The sequence below is a fragment of the Hesperophylax consimilis genome, chromosome 15, assembly GCF_061612785.1.
Source record: "Hesperophylax consimilis isolate HC1 chromosome 15, BYU_Hcon_1.0, whole genome shotgun sequence".
NCBI lineage: Eukaryota > Metazoa > Arthropoda > Insecta > Trichoptera > Limnephilidae > Hesperophylax > Hesperophylax consimilis.
Window position 1 is genome coordinate 36,491,515 of NC_142850.1, and position 12,452 is coordinate 36,503,966.

Genomic DNA, 12,452 nt, shown 5'->3' on the forward strand with positions numbered 1-12,452 from the left:
TTGCCGCCATTTTAGATTTTTATGGCCAAAAGGTATCCCTCAACCAGTCTCTTTCGATCCGGCCCGCCACGTAGTAGCTGAGCAAACGCAACAGTGTACCCCTGCTAAGTTATGATTTTTTTATGGATTTGATTTTTGCGAATGTTTCGAATAGCTCTAAAGATGATTCTTTTAAAATCATCCCATATTTAATATTATAAAACAATATGACCGGAAATCAGCTGAACTAAAAAAACAGCTACAAGGTGGTTACAAATACTATTATATTAAATCAATTTTGTCATTTAATTCCCAAACAATGTGTATATATATATTCCTTTAAATTAAAATAGCAACTTCACATTAGAAAAGAGAGGACAACGAACAAATAAGTACATTGACTAAGTGTTACGGACGGACATGCACTTGAGTTTATAAAACTTGGGAGCTGTACTCACAGAAACTGGAGTTTAGTTGTAATACGGGGTCAATTGTACCGGTATAATCATCCCCCAAAAACATTAACACAGAAACCATATAAACTACTAAATGCGGTTTAAAGCTAACGAATCCACCTAGATTTAATCAATAATCCCATATTTCTAGATTCCATAAGTACCCACTCTATTGTGTACCTAGAGGTAAAACTAAGATATTGCACAATATTGGCAAAATATGGCAGAAATCGCTCCAGTGGATAAGTAATAAAACGAAGTTTATAGGCACTTTATAAAAAAAAATGTCTAAAGAAACAGATAAATTTTTAAAACAATTATGAATAAAGTACATTCTGGAATCGTTAATAAGTCATTTTGAAATATTTCGCCGTGTTTAGTAATCAATAGTATCGGGAAACGCGGTGGCAAGACGTAGAATTCCATAGCCGTTGATTATCAAAGACAAAACAATTAAATATATGAAATTCTCTGTATGAAATTAGTTTTCATACAGAGAATATCCAAATAACCCTTTTTTGTGTATAAAAACATATCGGCTTTTTGGTTAAGATGTGGTGTGATATGATTTGTATTTTTTTATGAAACACTAATATGAGGCATGAAGGAATTACAAAATTTAAATAAAATATATTGAAGTGCTTTTAGTTGGTATTACTATAAACTGCACGTGTTAGTTCATCTTCTGCCATGTTTGTGCTAAAAATACTTTATTCAACTTCTCGAAGCAAGCTGTAGCTTTTTGTAGGAAATATGATATCTGATTATAATATTGTCAATATTTCTTTTTTCATTTTTTACAAATAAAAACTTGTGTGAATACCGCACCAGAGTCATACAGTCCTAACCGCTCCCGTCTGGAGCCAGTGAGACTATGGCATCCTCAAAGGAGACCTCAAAGGAGATGACGAGGAGGAAGGTGGGAGAGTACCTAGCTATTCAGATATAACCAAACACTAATTGTAAAATAGTGCAAATTAATTTTAGTAAAATTTATTTGAACCCGCGACCTTCGGATTGCTAGTCGAGAGCCACCTCAAGTAGTTTGATATGTTTGGTGACTTAGCAGGAGTGCCCGGGTTTATGGGGTGAGGTTTGTTCGGTTCTTGGCGGCGGATGCGCTTGCCTACCAAATGCGTGGTGGGCCGGATCGATTAATCCTCTTTCAACGCATCGCCTTGCAACGCAGTAGGAGACTTGGATTCTTATGTTTATCACTCGAACACACTGACCCCCAGATTACTACCCACCCATCATACCTATTTCCTTCCCAGAACTCACTCATTCCTTTCTTTCAAAATACCCCCAACACAGCATTCACAAAGATGACATAGGCCTTGAGGGTTACGATTTTCCTTAGGGCCTCCTGTGTGGAGACGATGTAAAAAAATACAAAAAATAAACAACTTTCTCGCTAAATCGTTGGCGGTGACTAATGGTAGGGGTATTGGTTATCTAATAAATGGTTCCCGGGGCGGCGGTACACATAATTGTAATAGTTCTCGAGGGCTCTGATGTACAGACATTATGGCTCCTGTTGATTGACGAACATATACTAAAACATCGTTGGTTGGAATCGGTGCTTGAAATGACTTTAGCCATGTTTAGTAAAAAACAAATTGGAATTAATTTTTCAGCAATTTCAATTTAAAATTTGAAAGATTAAATTCTCACCAATCTAATCGCCGCAATTTTAATAGGCACATATTATGGATATTACGCTTTGTTTCAACTTAATCATTACAAGAAACTTACGTCGGGAGAGATGGTAAAAGATACATTATGATAAAATTTGATTCAATCAATGTTCAAAACTTCTCTTATAAAATGACTTACACAAATCTCACCCCATGAACCCGGGCACCCCTGCTAAGTCACGAAACGTAGTAAATGATGCATTAAAGTTACATTTTTGTTTAATCAAGTTCAAAAGGTTTTTTAAGCATGGATTTGACGTTTGCGAAAGTTCCATTTCAATATAAATACGCGTGAGGCAGTCTATCCTCTTTAAGTACAGAGTCATTTTCATAGAATATGGATGTTCTAACGGAATCTAAAAAGTACCACAACGCGCGCGAAATTGGCGGTTACAAGTTACATCACATACAAGCGGTCAAGTTTGTCTGAAATATATAGATCAACAAAATAAATCGTGTAAAATGTATATGCGACCGAAAAATGGGCGTGGCTTACAGCTAAATCTCGATGACACAAGTTGATCTGTAGGGATTTACATATGTATGCCAGCTTGGGTAATGGATCAACATATCCGGGGTGGATCAACAAATGCAAACGGATCAACATATACCTGGCGTACCGTCGCGCGAGATCAACATAGTACGAGAGGGGATAAATACACATACATACACATATATACACATATACATATATATATATATACATACATACAATCTATGTATATATATGCATACATGCATATACACAGACATGCACACATATACATACATACACAGACACACATAAATGCATATATAAATACATACACAGACATACATAAATGCATATATAAATACATTCATATACATCTATATATGAACACACACAAACGTAATGTGTATTCACATATATACATACATATATAGATACATGGTTAATTTTATTATAATGGTTTAAAAGTTAGGAACTCATTGGCAAGTTAGTCCTGCAGGCCGGGAGATAAAACAGTCTATGCTGTCGGTGACGGAGATAACCATCAGGAACATAGAGACTAATACTCTCCATGATAGTCGGATTTACTAACCATCCACGAATCAGTTTGAAGAAGTGTGATACAATATGCACATCTCTTCTGACCCGTAGATGGTTCATACCGAGCATGCCCAAGAGAAAGTCAGTAGGATAGAGCCACGGGTAGTAGCCATACTCCCTCAGGTAGAGGAATCTCAGAAATTTCTTCTGCACTCTCTCCAACATGAGGGAATACTTCACCTGATGTGGGCTCCAAACCACCGACCACTCTCAAGCCTACTCCTAACCAACGCAATGTATAGCACTTGAAGAACCCGGGTGTCTCTAAAATTCATCGCAGTGCGTAGGACGAAGCCCAGCATTTTCAGTGAAGCACTACACGTCATTTCGATATGAGTATGAAATGTCAGCCTACTATCAAACATGATGCCAAGATCTTTCATAGTGGAGACACGTTTTAAACTTCGGGCATTCATGGTATACCGGTAAAACCAAGTATGACGTGCCCTTGTGAAAGAAAGAATGAAACATTTAGAAACATTGAATTCGATCCGATTCCGTTTACTCCAGTCAACAATTCTATTAATGTCCGATTGGAGTCGAATGCAGTCTTCTAAAGTTTTAATTTCCAAGAATAGTTTTAGGTCATCAGCAAAAAGAAGTGACCTGGAATGCAGAATATTTTCTGTAATATCGTTAATAAAAATTAGAAAGAGGAGCGGTCCTAAATTAGAGCCCTGTGGAACGCCTGAGAGTACAAGGAATAATTTTGACATGAATATTCCATGAGATACAAATTGCTTTCTTCCAGTAAAATAGCTTGCAAAGAATATGAGAAACCGTAAAGAAAAACCTATAGTTGACAATTTATTCAATAATATGTCATGGTTTACGGTATCAAATGCCTTCGAGAAATCATTATATGAGCAATCTACTTGGTAGCCCTTATCTAAAGATTTGGAAACATAATCTGTGAGTACCAGTAGGTTAGTATCTGTTGATCGACCTTTTCTAAACCCATGCTGTTCCGATATTAAGAAAGGCTCTACTTGAAACAGCACATGTTTATGAATTATCGATTCGAATAACTTAGCCGGGGTGGAAAGTATTGCCACTGGCCTGAAATTTTCGACAGATGTCTTTGATCCACTTTTGAAAATGGGACAAATTTTTGAGACTTTCCAGGAATCAGGAAATACATCAGTATCTAAAGATAGGTTGAATATAAAACTTAGTGGCATTTTTAAAAATGCAACACATCCTTTTAAAAAAAATACTGGAAGAAAGTCTGGCCCAAGTGAATGTGTATGTTTCATGTTATTAATTGAAGATTTAACATCTGATTCGTCAATATGACTTATATCAATGTTTTGGGCTCCCTTCACATTCATCTTGGAAGCAGAAATGGGATTTAGTAATGGAGGCTCATTACTGTACACTGATTGGAAATGAGTTGCAAATGCATTGGCTACATCCGCTCCTCTAACTTCCCGATCAACATGCATCATGATGTCTGTTATACCACCATCTTTGCGCAGTGATTTTACGTAGTCCCAAAATGCCTTGGGATCATGCTTGATATCACTCTCTATTGAGTCGACATACGTTCGGAATGCTATATGAACATTTCTTCTAACAACTGCTCTGAGGTTACTGAACATTTCATACTCATTTTGGTCACCAGTAGCTTTCCATTTTTTATGGTGAGCATGTTTTATCTCAATGCTCCTTATGGTATCTCTAGTGAACCACTTCGGATATCTACTCTAATAACCTTATCGGTTGTGTTTTATGCATAGTATATGACAATTTTGAATAAATGAAGTTATTAGTGACAATATGGCATTTATTTCTAGTGAATATCAACAAAAAAGTAAACATTTTCAATGAAAAGAACTATGAAAACTATGGTAAAATAAATCAAATTGTTTGAGAAAATAAACATTAAATTTGTTTTGGTCAGTTACGTGGGTAAAGGATTTTTTTAAATATTGAAGACAATATTAGTGATTTCTAAACGAAAATCTGAAACAGAAAAATCAGAAAAGGAAACGGTCACATCTGGGACTCGAACCCAGGACCCTTGTCTTTCCGGGTTTACTCAATAAAGTTATTCCGAAAAATAAATATTCATTCTAGACTTGCAGAAAAGTCAACAGATGTCGCACATTAAAAATAAAAAAAATAAGATAAGTTTATCTAAAAAGACGCTGTCTGGATTGCATTTAGTTCGGGTTGAATCTTGCGATCATACATAAAGATAGTTTCCAATAAAAATGTGCGGTGAAAAAATGAAGACAATGTTAGTAGTTCTTATTCGAAGTATAATACAGTTAAAAGTGACCGAGGGGAATAGGGTCCCATTAGCTCAGTCGGTAGAGCACTGTCCCGGAAAGACAAGGGTCCTGGGTTCGAGTCCCAGATGTGACCGTTTCCTTTTCTGATTTTTCTGTTTCAGATTTTCGTTTAGAAATCACTAATATTGTCTTCAATATTTAAATATTACAATTTGAGGTTTTACTCAATAAAGTTATTCCGAAAAATAAAGATTTTTTTTAAATTTTAGCTTTACATTGTTCTTAATCATACCAACATATGATGGAATTCTAACCAAAGGACTCACTTTTTTGTATGTTTTTATTTCGTTATAAAAAAATTAAATTTTTACATCATGACATTAGGGACATTTTACAATACATCTAAAACTTATTCTCTATTGTATTTAGGCATAACCCACTAAAAGCAGCAAGGCTTTTAGGTTCTTTAACATCTGTTGGTAATTCATTAAAAATCTTAGATTCTTTAAAATAGAGATTATTTTGGGTTGCCGACAAATTTGTTTTTGGAATTCTAAAATCTCCACAATTTCTCGAGAGGTAGCCATGTATTGCGAAATTAAATTTTACATTCTTAAACATGTATTTCGGGAGCATCGTATTTTTAGCTTAAACATAAATATTAGGGTATCGTAAATTATTCGCTGTCTCACACTTAACATTCCTAGTTTTTTCTGCATAGTAATTATCTGCATATTACTAATTAATTAATTTTGAAAAACGTGAATGTAATCTTTTTACAATGGTGTGGATTTAAGAATACCATTCCATAGTATAAATTGAGGTATTAGACTAAACAGTTACCTCTTGTTAAAATAAAATAATAATTTCTTAATAAAGTACGTATTGGATTCTTGGTTTTGGGAAGTAAAGTGACTAAACTAATGCACAGTTTAATTTCAAGCAATTTATCGTCTGTTCATAATGTTATAATTTCTCACGGACCCGTCTGGTTTTCCTATGGAATTCACACTTCCAAGGAATTATTCCCATCGACGTTTGCTAAACAGTTCGATTAACAACTTGATAATGCCTTTGAAGGGCAAACAGTTGTCACGCGAAGAAAAAAGCAGAATATTTAATAAGATTTTTTTTTTTTTAAAAGAAAGACAAACATTCCCGGGTTACGAATAACCTGACAATATTTGAAAATCTCCTACTACCACCACAGTAAGCCGAAAATGTTGCTTGTGTTGTGATGGAGGACTTAGCCAGCCGAGGAATTGAACACACTACGCCCGAGTGGGACCCAAGCGCGATGTGTGTTTTTTTTAAACAGTATATATATATATACTAGATATGTATTTTATTTTTATTTACATTACCCGATTGAAAATAAACTTTTTACAAATCTATGATATATTTTTGAATTAAATTAAAATAAATGTACCTACATGTTTCACTTCCTTAATTAAACAATCTTAATATGATTGTTTACTACCTAAGGAATAAATAACATACTATGCTCATAAAAGTTCCTTTTGATTTTGCTCACTAATCTTATGATTAGGCTAGGCGACACATTATGCTATACGCCTTACGGCTTGGCTTATTTCAGCATATCACTCACCACACACTACCAATAGGAATGTATGGCGAACGATATGCTGAAATAGGCTAAGCTGCGATGCGTATAGCGCGCTTATAGCGTGGTTTGTCACAAGCTTAAACCAATTTTTCGTTCATCCTATTCTCTGTTTTCATGCTATCGGGAAGGATATTGTAAATGTGTTATGTTTACAGTGTACACCCTAATGGCCTATGCTTCTTTTTTCTCTTTCAGTCTTTATTGAATTTGTATATAATTAATTATGTTGTCTTTTGTAGTGTTCGTGTACTTGTGATGTTTTTTATTAGTGTTGTGTTTTCATGTATAAATTCTTGTGTATGTATAATTTTTTTTTATTTATTTTTTTATTCTTAAATATATTTGTATTACAATGGTATAGTATATTGTCCTCCACGCTAGGAGTTCACCTGTGTTGTGGAGGACTTTTTCAATTGTAAAGTTATATAATACTAAAACAATACAGTGGAGTTGGTTACACAGAGAAACAATAAAAATTAATATATAAAATCGATTTTTCCATAGTTATAACAAAAAAGAAAGTGAAATATAAAAAAATTAAATATTAAAAGGATTGTAGCCACTTCCATATGTGTTTTTTGTATTCTGTAAGATTAGATGTTTTATATTAAAACGATGTTTTATATTATAAAAAAACGCATTCCTACGTAATATTATGTGCACATAATATTACTTAGGAATGCGTTTATTACAAAAATTAATATATTATTATGGATAATATACTAGGAAATCATATAAAATATTTTATTACTTGCTACAGTGAGATGATGCAATTACAGTTATTTACGGCGTGGTAGATATTTTGAATATCGCCCTGGTAAAATATGGGTTAAGCCGTGTTTCGTGACTAAATCTGGATAGTGAGTTAGGTACTTCCCAACCTCCCTCTTCCTCGTTTCCTTCGTTTCCTCACTTCCTTCAGCCTCACAACATACCGCAACTGGGGATGTCATAGTCCTACTGGTTCCGGACAGTTGGGTGCTGCATTCGAATAAAAATGTAATTGTGGTTCAATTATGTTGTTTTAAGTGCAGTTTTTTTTATTTATTATTGGCTATTTTAACTCCACCGATTTGCATTTCGTCTGTCTGTAAATTTGTTTGTACGTTCACTTTCAAGATATAATGGTTCATTAAAGATTCCTTTTTTAAATGTGTAATCGTTATTTTTGTTTAAATTGTTATTAAGACAGTGACGTTGAGAAAAAATTCATAGTAAGTAGGTAAGTATTTTAGTACTTGTGATTTCAGAGGAAATATTTCTTTCGATTTATTAAATAAGAGAAAATTAGAAACATACTTACCTAAACTTATAGGCACCTTCGACGCATGTTTTAGCAAAATTATCACTAACGAATTGTATCATTTTTTAAAACAGTTCGTTTTACAGCGAATTTATATATGATAATGAATATTGACTATACACATTTCTGATTAGTCAAATATAAAAAAATGTTTTTGACAGCGGTGGGATTCGAACCCACGCCCTTTCGGACTGGTGCCTAAAACCAGCGCCTTAGACCGCTCGGCCACGCTGCCTGTGAGAACGGTTGTCTAATTTTGTTATCTGCTACGGCCATAGTATTTTCCTCAAGTTGTTCATTTTACATGAAATGTGAATTGCATTCTGACAATTTGGAATTACCATTGGTATGTATTGAGATTGTGTACTATAATATTTTTTTAATCAGTGACATAGTAGTGTGTGAGTAGCATAGTAGTGTCTCCTGATTGATATGCGCATTATTATTATTATTTTGGAATAAACTGTACATAATTATAAATAGATATAAAAATAACTAAAACTAATCCATAAATTTTTTTCACACATATCATACGATCTTAAGGGCTCTCATACGTTGTTTGCTGTCGAATTTCGAAGCCAATGCGATTTTTTCAGATAGCAACCTTATATCTTTTCTCACTTGAAATTTGAAATATCCATTTGTCTATTTAAAAATTACAAAAAGAAACCATTGCTTGCGCAAGTTTTTTCCATTTATTCAGTTTCAAATTTTTTTTATTATAATGGTAGGTACATATATGTACAATCGTTACACATGTGCTAATATAAAGCAATTTACAAACTACGATCGTTAAACTTTACAAATACAAGAATTTAAAAAATTGCGTTACACGTACCTATTTCTTTCATTTGAATATGTTTTCTTATTCTTTTATATTGGTCGCTATTTCTTTGAATATCTTCACAGCTCAGGGCGTTAATGGACGTACTTAACTTACTTTGCCAGTGATTCCTGACATTACATGGAGTAAAAAATGTAACTGAAGTTTGGCCTTTTATTTTGTTTAGCTAAAACATTCAAAATCAGTAAATATTTTGATTTATTTCTAAAATGTAATCTTATATAATTTTTTCTTCTTGTAGAGTGATTATGTTTGTGCTGATGTTTATTAAGTTTTCGTACAAATTCAAACACTGTTGGCCGTAAAACATTTAAGTACACAATTCCCCCATAAAGAAACCCACTTTGCAATATTCCCGTACAATTGAAAAATAAAAAAAATAAAATTCTTACGCTTTCGATGTTTTAAAATGGGCATTTCAACAATTTTGTTGAACTGCAACACTCTTTTAAATTATCTGAATATGCTTAAACTGTCAGACAGGTAGATTTGCACTGACTTTTGCTGTATAAAATTCTAAATGATGAATTTGATCTACCAGAATTGCTACTATCGCTACGTGATAGTACAAATCGGGATTTATTTTGATGCAGAGATTCTAGGACTAACTACCACATGTACTCATCATTGCTCAGATTACCAATAGAGGACTAATCAGTCAGTTAATTCCTATGTTTAAGTCCCTAAAAAGGGTCTTAATAATTGAATGAATTTGTTTTGGTTTAGAACACGTGAAGATCGAAAATCTGAAAGTCTATCAAAATCTTTCCGAAATATGTACTTTAAATTGAAAATGAATCATCGATTGTTCATTCGAGTATGGACTTTTATCAACTGATCGAGCAGGCTCTATGTATGTGGTCCCCGGTCCATCAGGCAGCATCCTCTCTTGGCTAATTTACCACCGCAATTCTATCAGGCTGTTCGCATCTGCGCCAAACTGGGCGCATCTCGTGATTCATCCGCGGCTCTATCGCGTGTGAATCTTCCCTATTTATCTTGTCGGCGGCGATAAATAACGGTTACCGCTGTCCGCTTTCTGGGCCCCTCTTACCTGTTACCTGTTACCTGTTACCTGTTACCTGTTACCTGGTACCTACTCGAACTGAGCCCGAGCTTTCCCTAGAGGAGAATTCGCAGTGCCTACTTACTCAAGAAATGAATTAATTTTTTTTCAATCATTTAATCAGTATGGAAACAAATCTACTGTAGTATTGACTAGTAACGTCATTTACGATTATACTAATTCAACAAGCTTGTAGTGCAGTCATCAAGTATTTAGTTACGTAGTCCCCAACGCGTCATTTTTCTGTCCAAATATATTGGCGATTCAAAATATAAGTTATTATTTCAATTGGATATATAATTCAAATCAAATAAACTATTGTGACCAGGTAGTGAGATATACATAGTTCGATACTTAATGTGAATAATTAGGAGTAGGTATTCATGAAAAGGGAAAACCCCACCCTTACACGGCAGCAAATAAACATGCCCTCTGGAAAATCAAAAGAAATGTATATCGACAAAGTAAGTCAAAAACAAATCGTTGAAACTCGATTAATGATCAAATCGTTTGTCTGTAATCTACGAGTTCGATTTGGGTACATTTAAAAAAAATAACCAATTACTTAAACACGAATATTACTTTTATTTCTACATTTCTTTATGCTGTTCTATTTCTTTGAATGTTTAAATTGATTCACTCCCCGCTCGATCGTTTTTTTCTGAAACAACATGAAACACTACGTTGTTGATTGCATCGATTTAATTTCTCTGCAAACATGTGTCTTACTTTTGTATAGTTAGTAGAATTCATATAATTTTGTATAAATACAAGCCGGTCTTATTTACTGTAATTAAGTGGTCATTAATTAATTATTAGTTTTTTCAGACGCGCATTCAGAAGGCAACACCAAATTAATTACCTCCCCAAAGCGCCTGCCGAGTTTATAGCAGTTATTAAAAGCGCTTACGGATTTTATAGCAATTAGCGATTACTTTTGGCCCCTACTAATGATGAAGTTGTGTAACTCTGTCTTTAATCCAATGGCAATGTTTTGATTAACCGTGGAATTTCACTAAATTACGCTTTATTAATGCTGTGCGTGTGTAAAGCCCATAAAATGGCGACGGGACCTTATAAATACGTATTGATTGAATGTGCTTTACGAATTGTAGCCGTAGATTGGAAATATATCTGATTTTATGTGAAGCAAGGCTGTGTCGAATATTAATTATGTAGTTCCTTATCTTCTAAATGAATTTTACACGTTTAGACTTGATGGCAGGTAGATTGTGTTTTATATAGGATTAATGATTGGTTTCGCGGGCTCACAACTGACCCCTCTCAATCATGTAAAATAATAACATTTTATTTTCGTAGAAAGTCAGCACTTTCTTGGTGTGTGACTATATAGCTGAAAGAAATAACAGTCAGTTTATTTTAACACCACAATTTATTAAAATTTTTAGACTCCTGCCTGATTTCGCTACGCACTTACCTAAACAAGCTTTATCACACAAACTAACTGGGTTAAGGTTAAACGCAACGCTCGTTGTATTCTACGTGTTCACAGATGGCGTTAATTAATTAATTTTGTTTAAATACGCTTTTGCAAGGTATTGCTTTACAATATTAAGACAAATCATTTGTTTGCGCCCGTATATACGCAATATGAATATGAATCAATAGTTTTGTTCGTTTAAAGACTTAATTCTTTCGAGAAAGGCACACAAATACAATATTTTACCGATGATTCAATCCAATATTGTATTTGTATGCGTTTCTCGATAGAATTGAGTTTTTATATGGACAAAACTATTTATTCATATTCATATTGCGTATATGAGGGCGCAAACAAATAATTTGTCTTAATACTGTAAAGCAATACCTTGCAAAAGCGTATTTAAACAAAATTAACTAATTAACGCCATCTGTGAACACGTAGAATACAACGAGCGTTGCGTTTAACCTTAATATTGATTAAGTTACCGTTATGCGTAAATTTATTAGATTTATGGGTTATGATACAATTCAGCGTGCCGTTCAGTTATTATTATTAAATTTATATTAGCTTTATGTTAAAACGTTATTAAATAAAACCCAAACATTTGTCTACCTACATCTTTTAAATTGTCACGCCAACTACTTTCGGACACGAGCGTTGTTATAGTGCCCCGATGAAGACACGGATTATTTCGGCACTAGTTAAAGTGTTTATTTTAAAGCGGTGTA

General features: G+C 33.8%; 1 protein-coding gene and 1 non-coding gene across 2 annotated transcripts in view; one reads left to right on the forward strand and one right to left on the reverse strand.

Moving 5' to 3' along the window:
- Trmt61 (tRNA methyltransferase 61) overlaps window positions 1–12,452 on the forward strand; it is a 155,122-nt gene that overhangs the window by 67,718 nt on the left and 74,952 nt on the right. The gene's annotated exons all lie outside the window — the stretch shown is intronic.
- Window positions 8,526–8,605, reverse strand: TRNAL-UAG (transfer RNA leucine (anticodon UAG)). The gene has a single exon. It is a non-coding gene; the product is annotated as a tRNA-Leu (tRNA).